This window comes from Opisthorchis viverrini (genome assembly GCF_000715545.1).
Source record: "Opisthorchis viverrini unplaced genomic scaffold opera_v5_73, whole genome shotgun sequence".
NCBI classification, from domain to species: Eukaryota; Metazoa; Platyhelminthes; class Trematoda; order Opisthorchiida; family Opisthorchiidae; genus Opisthorchis; species Opisthorchis viverrini.
The window spans coordinates 602,306-610,050 of record NW_008751729.1 but is presented as its reverse complement, the minus strand read 5'-3'; the positions used below and the strand labels follow the sequence as shown (position 1 = coordinate 610,050).

The following is a 7,745-nucleotide window of genomic DNA, read 5'->3' as shown; positions in this document are numbered from 1 at the left end:
CGCCTTGATCCAGCGAAGGATTTTCCCTTGAATCCCGTAAGACTCGAGTTTGTGGAGCAGCGGGACGTGTGGGACCCCATCGAGTGCTTTTGAGAAGTCGAAAAATATGGCATCCGATATGAGTCCTTCGTCCTTTGCTTGGGTTAAGCTGTCCATATAAACGAGTATGTTTGTTACGCAAGAACGGTTTGGGAGGAATCCGTGTTCAGCTGGAGGTAACAGGTTGCTGGAAGCAAGGTGATCTGGGAAAGCTCACTTCAGAATGCGTTCCATCACCTTGCACGCACGCTAGTGAGGCTTATAGGCCCGTAGCTGCCAGGCGATAGTCGGTCTAGGGTGGTGGCTCGTTTTCGTATGTTCCAGTTGTGGATTTCGGATTTACAGCGGTTCCGCATTTTACGAAATGCCGGCCCCTCTTCTGCATCCTTTTTTGAAAAGAGTTGGGACCTTTTTTCCAGAAGTCACCGCATCCTTTTTGGCGGCCTGTGGCTCATCCGAGCACGCGCTGGTCTTTTGGGACGAACACCGCGTCAGCCTCGCGAACTTTCTGGACAATGGTCCCATATAATTCTTCCACTTGAACTGGTCTGATTGTAACTTGTTCAAGAAAGGTGCGCATTCCTGGGAAGTCTGCACGGTAGAAGTCTCGAAACCACGTTTGAGGTCCGGGGTTTCCGGTCCAATAGCGGATGAAATCAAAGGTCAGCACACAGTGGTCACTATGTCCCAGTGGAGCGTTGATTGTTACCTGATCAACGAAGTGTCTCTCGTTGGTGACGACGAAATCCAGGATGGTGGTTGACCAGCGTGTTATCTGGTGGCTGCAACGATATGTTGATCAGTAATTAAAAAGTCATGGAAATAGGATTAAGACCATTTCCAAACATCAGAAACCAAAAACGCCGACTTCCTGCTAAACTTATATGTAGATGGCCGAGAAAAATCTGGGAGGAGAAAATGGATGGATGATGAACATCTTCGGGTGTGTGGACAAGCCTTGCAACGTTAACTTATGCATTTGACGGACGTCAAATTGTACATATCCCAGCTGATGTGAGATTACATTTCCCGGGATAAATCGTTTTGGACTAATTTTTCGCTTGGTTAAGCCGTCGAGCTCTCCTAAATTTGCGCGTATTAAGCATTTAAATCGTTCTTCGCTTAAGAAGCCCTGTTTCATAAAACGGAATTTGTCTTGGAAACTACGAGGATTCCAGGGTTACCGACTCATTGTGAGCAATATCTGTGCATAGTAAGTTCTGCTAATTGTCCGCATGCATCGATTATTTGAGTGAGCTGATCTTCAAAGTCACCAACCACCGCCGATTGGGACAACAATAAGATATCGCGACTCGCAATAAAACGACAGTCACTTGCAATGTACGAACCTTGCAGGCAGTCCCACATCTGAAATGATTGAATTAGCTTTCTGGAGTCTAAATGGTGCTCATCATCACGGTGGACACATTCATTTTTCGGACAACTTGTACGAGGTTCGAAGAACGTAAGGCGTGTGGATGATTATGACAAACGCAAGTTTCGTGGCAAATTGTATCGGGGTTCTCTAATGTAACCAACGAAACATGTCAGGATAGTCATTTCGTCTGTCAGAGCATACTTTTGAATGCACCTAATTAGCGGTTCACGAGGCCCAAGCAACTAGTTATACGTAATCTGCGTCGATAACAGCGGACGGAAAATAATAAATAAATCATGTACGCAATCAACTTAAGGTCAAGGCTGAAGGTCGCTACAGCATAGCAGGCAAGGATCACCACCACAACAGTCGACGCTATACAATACGCACACAAGCTATGGTTGCTATTATTCGGTAGGTCACATAGTAGAGAAAAAGCCGATTCGGTCCCCCTGGACCGCCATCTGGGTTGAGACGCCGTACCCTCAACCACTGACAGCAGGTCACCAGTCACAGACGTCAAGCCGTCGTGAAATAACATATGCCCGTGAGCAATCCACCGCCTAAAGGAGGTCATGGCCTTCCAGGGTTAAAGCGCCTGAAGATTATTTGCCACCCGCCAAAGTGGTATCTCGAGTCAACGAGATTTCATGGTGGTGGCTTGAGAAAGCGTGTGAAGTATTATATTTGTTCCGGTAGATCGTAATTGGACGATCACTTTTGGTGGATGGGGAAGCAAATCGAGGGTTGCGGCGCAGAAACATCAGGTCTTGTCAAAATATTTGTGCTCGTATTATACCAAAGAGAAAGCCCACTGTATCGAATTGTCGAGGCGAACTATCCGATGGAGTATTCGTCGGCCGTTCGCAGAGTTTGGTCAAAACGCACACACGATACGTAATACCTACGCAAAATAAGCACAAACCGGCGTCGGAGCCGAGGGTGACAAAGGCCGCAAGCATTTGCGAAGCCACTTTGTCGACAACCAGACTTCACTTGATATTGTTTGCCTAGTGTTTCCCTGAATTAGGCATATGGGTTGCGCACAGAGGCAGAGTCTTCGCTTTCCAAAAAGCCGTAGACATCTAAATGGCCGGCATCCAAACCATCTGCGATCAGAAGAGTGTAGCGTTTTTGTGTGCAGGCCAGATATTAGTTGCTTTAAAAAGAAATACCCAAAAAGGTCTCTTGTGTGTGTGTCGCATCGACATTCACTACACCCGGGAAGTGTCCAAATGCCTATGCATAGGCGCACACAACGAATCTCTCTGGAACCGAAGTTCGAACAAACGGAATGTTAACAGAATGTTTGATGCCATTTATTCGAACCCTCAAAATCTCTTCATACAACTACAGTTTTGCTTGAACAAGTTGAACGCGTTCAATGTCCACCATTGGCGCGTAATTAATATTTTAACGGCCACCAATCACTTAGCAAGATGTCTCAATGAAGGTGAACATTTTTGGGGTAAATTTCATTCCTTCACATGTTTTCTTCCGTAGTGGATTTGGAAGTTATCTCTTTGTCCGCACAAACTCGAAGGGGAGCAGCCACTCGCGTTCTGTATAGGATAAAGTTTTTTATTATTCCCCGTAGGAGTCTTTTCAGACAAATGCAAAGAATTTATCTTACCCACTAATTATCTTTGTGCGACGGTCAGCACACTATTTGCCGAATACACTGCAAGGTTTCATAATCACCGGGATATAGACTCTTTCATGGTGTCACCGGGAAAAGTGGTGGGCTTATGGACGAAGCGAGTAGGAGCAAAATACGCACCGCGGAAAATAAGGTCCCACCATAACCACAAGCGTGACACAAATGGGCGAAATTTTAATATCGGACAGGTCATGCGTGTAAGACCATCATGGTAATCGCGTCTCCTCCTGTTCATGATGGAGCTACTTGTTCTATTAGGTTACACAGTATGAGTATCGTGAAGCAGAAGTGAGGTGGTTGGGGTTTAGTGCTCTGCATGAGCATATTTGACACCACACACCCACATAATCTCTAGTTCACCGCTATGGCCGCATCCATGGATGCGCGTCTGAAGAAACACGAGGCCCTTAAATCTTACGACCGTCTTGTGTACACTTTGCTTTACCCCTAACTTCTCTGCTTCCAATACTGCATACGATAACTGAATTTCGCTATCGCATCATCGGTGTACGCGCGGGTTCATCACTATTTCCAAGTAGTAAATTTGCCTTCACAAAAGTAACGTTGCACTCTCAGCGTGAGTACTGATCGGGCATTGTGGACAACGGGATTTACTCTCATACAGCTGTGTTCAATTGAGTTTTCAATGATACTACAAGATTGTGAATGAGTTGCAATTGATTATCCATTCTTCCTTTCAGAGACCCCGTCGAATGAGGGCAGCTTCCCGAAAACGAGAACTGGTGTGGCTGCAAATCACATTTGTACCAATGCAACCAATAAGCAGAGACGTAATTTCTTAAAGGCGGCATGGTATTTTTCAGCAGTGCGCCTGTTAGACGGACGTTATGAATCTAACGGGCTATCGTCGGCCATTGGGTCGTGCGTGGCTGGGGCCTTATAATAAGTCGTGCGCAAAGGTGCGGACCTTGCAGTTACGACGGATAGCCGAGGTGAGCGATGACGTGAACATATATGGGTATTGGGTATCGTTTTTGGTCACTGAATTAGATCATCATGCATATTTGAAGCCTCATAACCGGCAGCGTGCATAGGTGCGGCAGCAGCAGTTACTATAAGCAGCCAAGGCACACGACAACGAATGTAGCCGTGAGTATGAAGGACTGTTCATAGGCATCAGATTCGACTATCGTGTATAAATGTTGCGTGAATTAGCGCCGCACATAGACAAGGGTCTCACAGTCACGGTGAATAGGCGAGATAGGCGAAAGGCCCGCGGTTAAATGTAAAGGTTGGCTTTACTTTCTGACAGTGTCATTCTGCTCTACATATCCTCAGAGAATCACACATATGCTATATATATGGGAGAATATATCATATCAGAGAATGAGGAATATTTACAAGGATGCATGCCCTCATCATCAATGAACGTTAACTTCAACCGCCAAGCTGATATAATGGGTTGGCCCATCAACTTTTCTCCAGTGACCACAAGCAAACCGTGCGCCCACTCATGAACTCATATGCAACCTGAATCGACTTTATGTAACAATACTCCTGGACTTCTCGTACGGGGGTGGTTATTGCACTGACATCGGGGCGACCTCGGATCAGTGAACCGTTTAATACCGAAACATATCCAGTTGGATGACTAAAGGAATAGAACATCTGTGGCCCGCGCTACTTCTATTCTCTCTCAATCTCCCCTGTCTTCCTTCTGCTTGACTGCAGAAATCTACTCCACTGAATGTCCTCTATTCTGCGCGAGTCATGTGGCTAAATCTGCTCCCCCGTATTGACGTGGGTTTCAACGACTTCATTCAACTTGGGACTTGCGAGCAGTCTTTTCACCACCAGCGATGCCAACTTCTGAGGAAACTGTCCCAAAATCTGCGGGCAGCTAAACCTATTGACAGAAAATTTTGCCCTCTAAAATTGTATCCTGTGAAATAAACTGTCATATTGTGTGACTGACGTTTCCTGCCTCATTACCTTAAGTGTGGCATCGACCATCTTCTACTCACAATTATTTCTTAACCGCATACTCAAGAGTCACCTTTAATCCGTTTTTATAGATTGCCCTGAACTTTAATGGACACCGCAAATCTAGTTAATACCGTACCCCTTACGAACTATCACCAAAACTGGTAACGCCTCTTCCCGCATCCTCCCATTTTCCAGTACGCACTTCAAATATTTGACCAGTGTAAATGACCTACTGAACCGATCCTATGGGCCTTTGGGTATTCATAAGCGGAGCTAATGAACCTACTGAACCTAATATTTATGGACCTAAATTTTCAGTCACCCACTGTAACAGCGGATGCTCTCTTGTAATGTGACTTGCCTCAGGAACACTGAGATTTCTAGTTCCATATCCTTCGTGATCGGTGTATTACCATCTTAAAAATGCAAGTTGTGAACATCACATAGCTGGAAAAACTACCTGACATAAACGTATCGTTTATTCATGTAGACGTAGGGAAGAAGTGATAAGGGGACGAGAAGCGGATCCCGGATTGAAAAACCAGGTTCATGTATGCTGTCTCCCGAGCTGTATCCTCATGCCAATGGAGTAACAAGCTACGAACGGCGACTGAATAATAACCTAGAGGATCCTCAACCTCGCACCTTGTTTACTGTTACCACTATGTCACGTAAAGTTGTCTGTTGCCTTTGCCACGTGATAATTTCTGAAACAGTCAGATTCTTGGGATTGAATTGCTAGTTAACCAACCCCTCGTAAACAGAGGTGCCTGGCCATAAGCAGGTTTATTAGGTGTAGGAAGCCAAAAGCTACTTTCCCATTCCAGATCGTGGTTGAGGTAGGACAAACAGCTGTCATCAGTTTCTTGGGATTGAATTGCTAGTTAACCAACCCCTCGTAAACAGAGGTGCCTGGCCATAAGCAGGTTTATTAAGTGTAGGAAGCCAAAAGCTACTTTCCCATTCCAGATCGTGGTTGAGGTAGGACAAACAGCTGTCATCAGTTTTGTTTATGGCAGGGTTAGTAGTATCTAATAAGCCATGATGTAGGAGCAACAACCCTAAATGCCAAGTAGCGACTTGAGATCGCGAAGTTTGAAACTTTTCAGGAAGAGGGTGTCCAGCCAAACACAAAAACGAGTAAACCATCATTCTCATGAGACCGGTTGCAGGTGTGCGCGGCGGAAATTTGCATCCTAGTGTTTCGTTAACGAAATCTTAGGCAATTTCATAATGATTGCACTGCAATGGAGCCGTTAACCGGGGTGCAGTCTTCCGCGTCATTTCCCAGGCATTCAACTGCAGCTATTTTGTGGTCCCCGAGTAAACTGGAATTTTCAGCTTGTAGCAGCTGGTCACATTACACCTGGAGCACCGACTGCCTGGATCATGCAGTGTTTGGCTGAACATTGTTCCTGCGAGACGCTCAGTGCTGAAAACTTAAGCGGTAACTGCCACCCACGGTAGGCAGGAATGAACCATTACAAAGAACTACAAGTCGGTAACTAAAAAACGCTGACCCATCTCTTGTCCAAACCCAATGGCAACCCGACATCCATATCCTTTTGAGAATATACATTATTGTAGTAGCCACCTCAAGGATTCTAAACATCCAAGGATTGGAACCGGCGCAATTCCTCCATCAGACCACCTCTACTGCAGGGAAGCATCAAATTCGAAAGCTGACTTTGTGCTGCCGATAATGCGCCGCAAGCTGTTGACACACCCAAATTGAGTTCGTCGAAGCTATAGGGTTTACGTAGTTGCTATTTTAATGGGGAATTAGTCTAGTCAATTTGCACCTTCCCGTGACATGTTGCACGTAGCATTTTGTTTAAGTGAGCGAAATGTCAAGGTCATTGACCATCGCCGATTTGGATTTTATGCCGGTTTAAGCGCCGTAAAACACGAAATCGCACTTTAGCATATTTTGGCGTTCTTCGGTGTTCCTGAAGAATAAAAATAACATCTTAAGAGTATTTACTGCAAATGCCACCCTATAGGATCAGCCACAGGCCTTTGTTTGCTCTAGACACCTCAGATTTAACAAATGGGATATTGTTGGATGGTGAACCTGCTCACAACACATTTTCCCCATGGGTCTCATGTTCCATTATTTGCAATAAAGTTAGATTACAGCACAAACTTGCAGTGCCAGTGCGAGGGACATCTGTGGACGATCCCATTTCCCAGATATGCATAACTAGCTTATAGATAATACAGTGTTACCAGAATGCTGTGGGCGTCTTTCCTATTATAACTATGACGTTCTATAGGTGGTGATCACCAACCACGAAGCGGTCACCACGATGACGGTAGTCGCTGTCACTCACCTCGACCACCTACTTTAGCTCCTGGATCCGTGTCTATGTGCGACTCTAATTAAGGTTCTCCACATATGCGCGGCAGCCCAATCCAATGAGCAACGACGGCCCCTATTCGCGACGCAGATTATGAGGCCTCACCTATGCACGGCAACGTAATACAATGGCCGACGACGGCGCTCCATACTCAAAACTCCAAGCGTTGATAATGCGCCCGCCATGAATTTACGAAATCACCATTGCCAAATTGCATTTTATTCACTGGCATCACTGAAACAAGTTTAATTGGTAGTCGCTCCATTTTTCATTTTCTTAAGATCCACTTCACGCGACAAGGATTTTGAAACGAAAAATGGGCAAGCAATTAATCTCCGGGAACAGCATTTAACCTTCTGGA

General features: G+C 45.5%; 1 protein-coding gene across 1 annotated transcript in view; it reads right to left on the bottom strand.

Moving 5' to 3' along the window:
* T265_13511 (hypothetical protein) overlaps window positions 1-7,745 on the bottom strand; it is a gene marked incomplete at both ends in the record, with an annotated part of 37,955 nt that overhangs the window by 28,980 nt on the left and 1,230 nt on the right. The window lies entirely within an intron of this gene.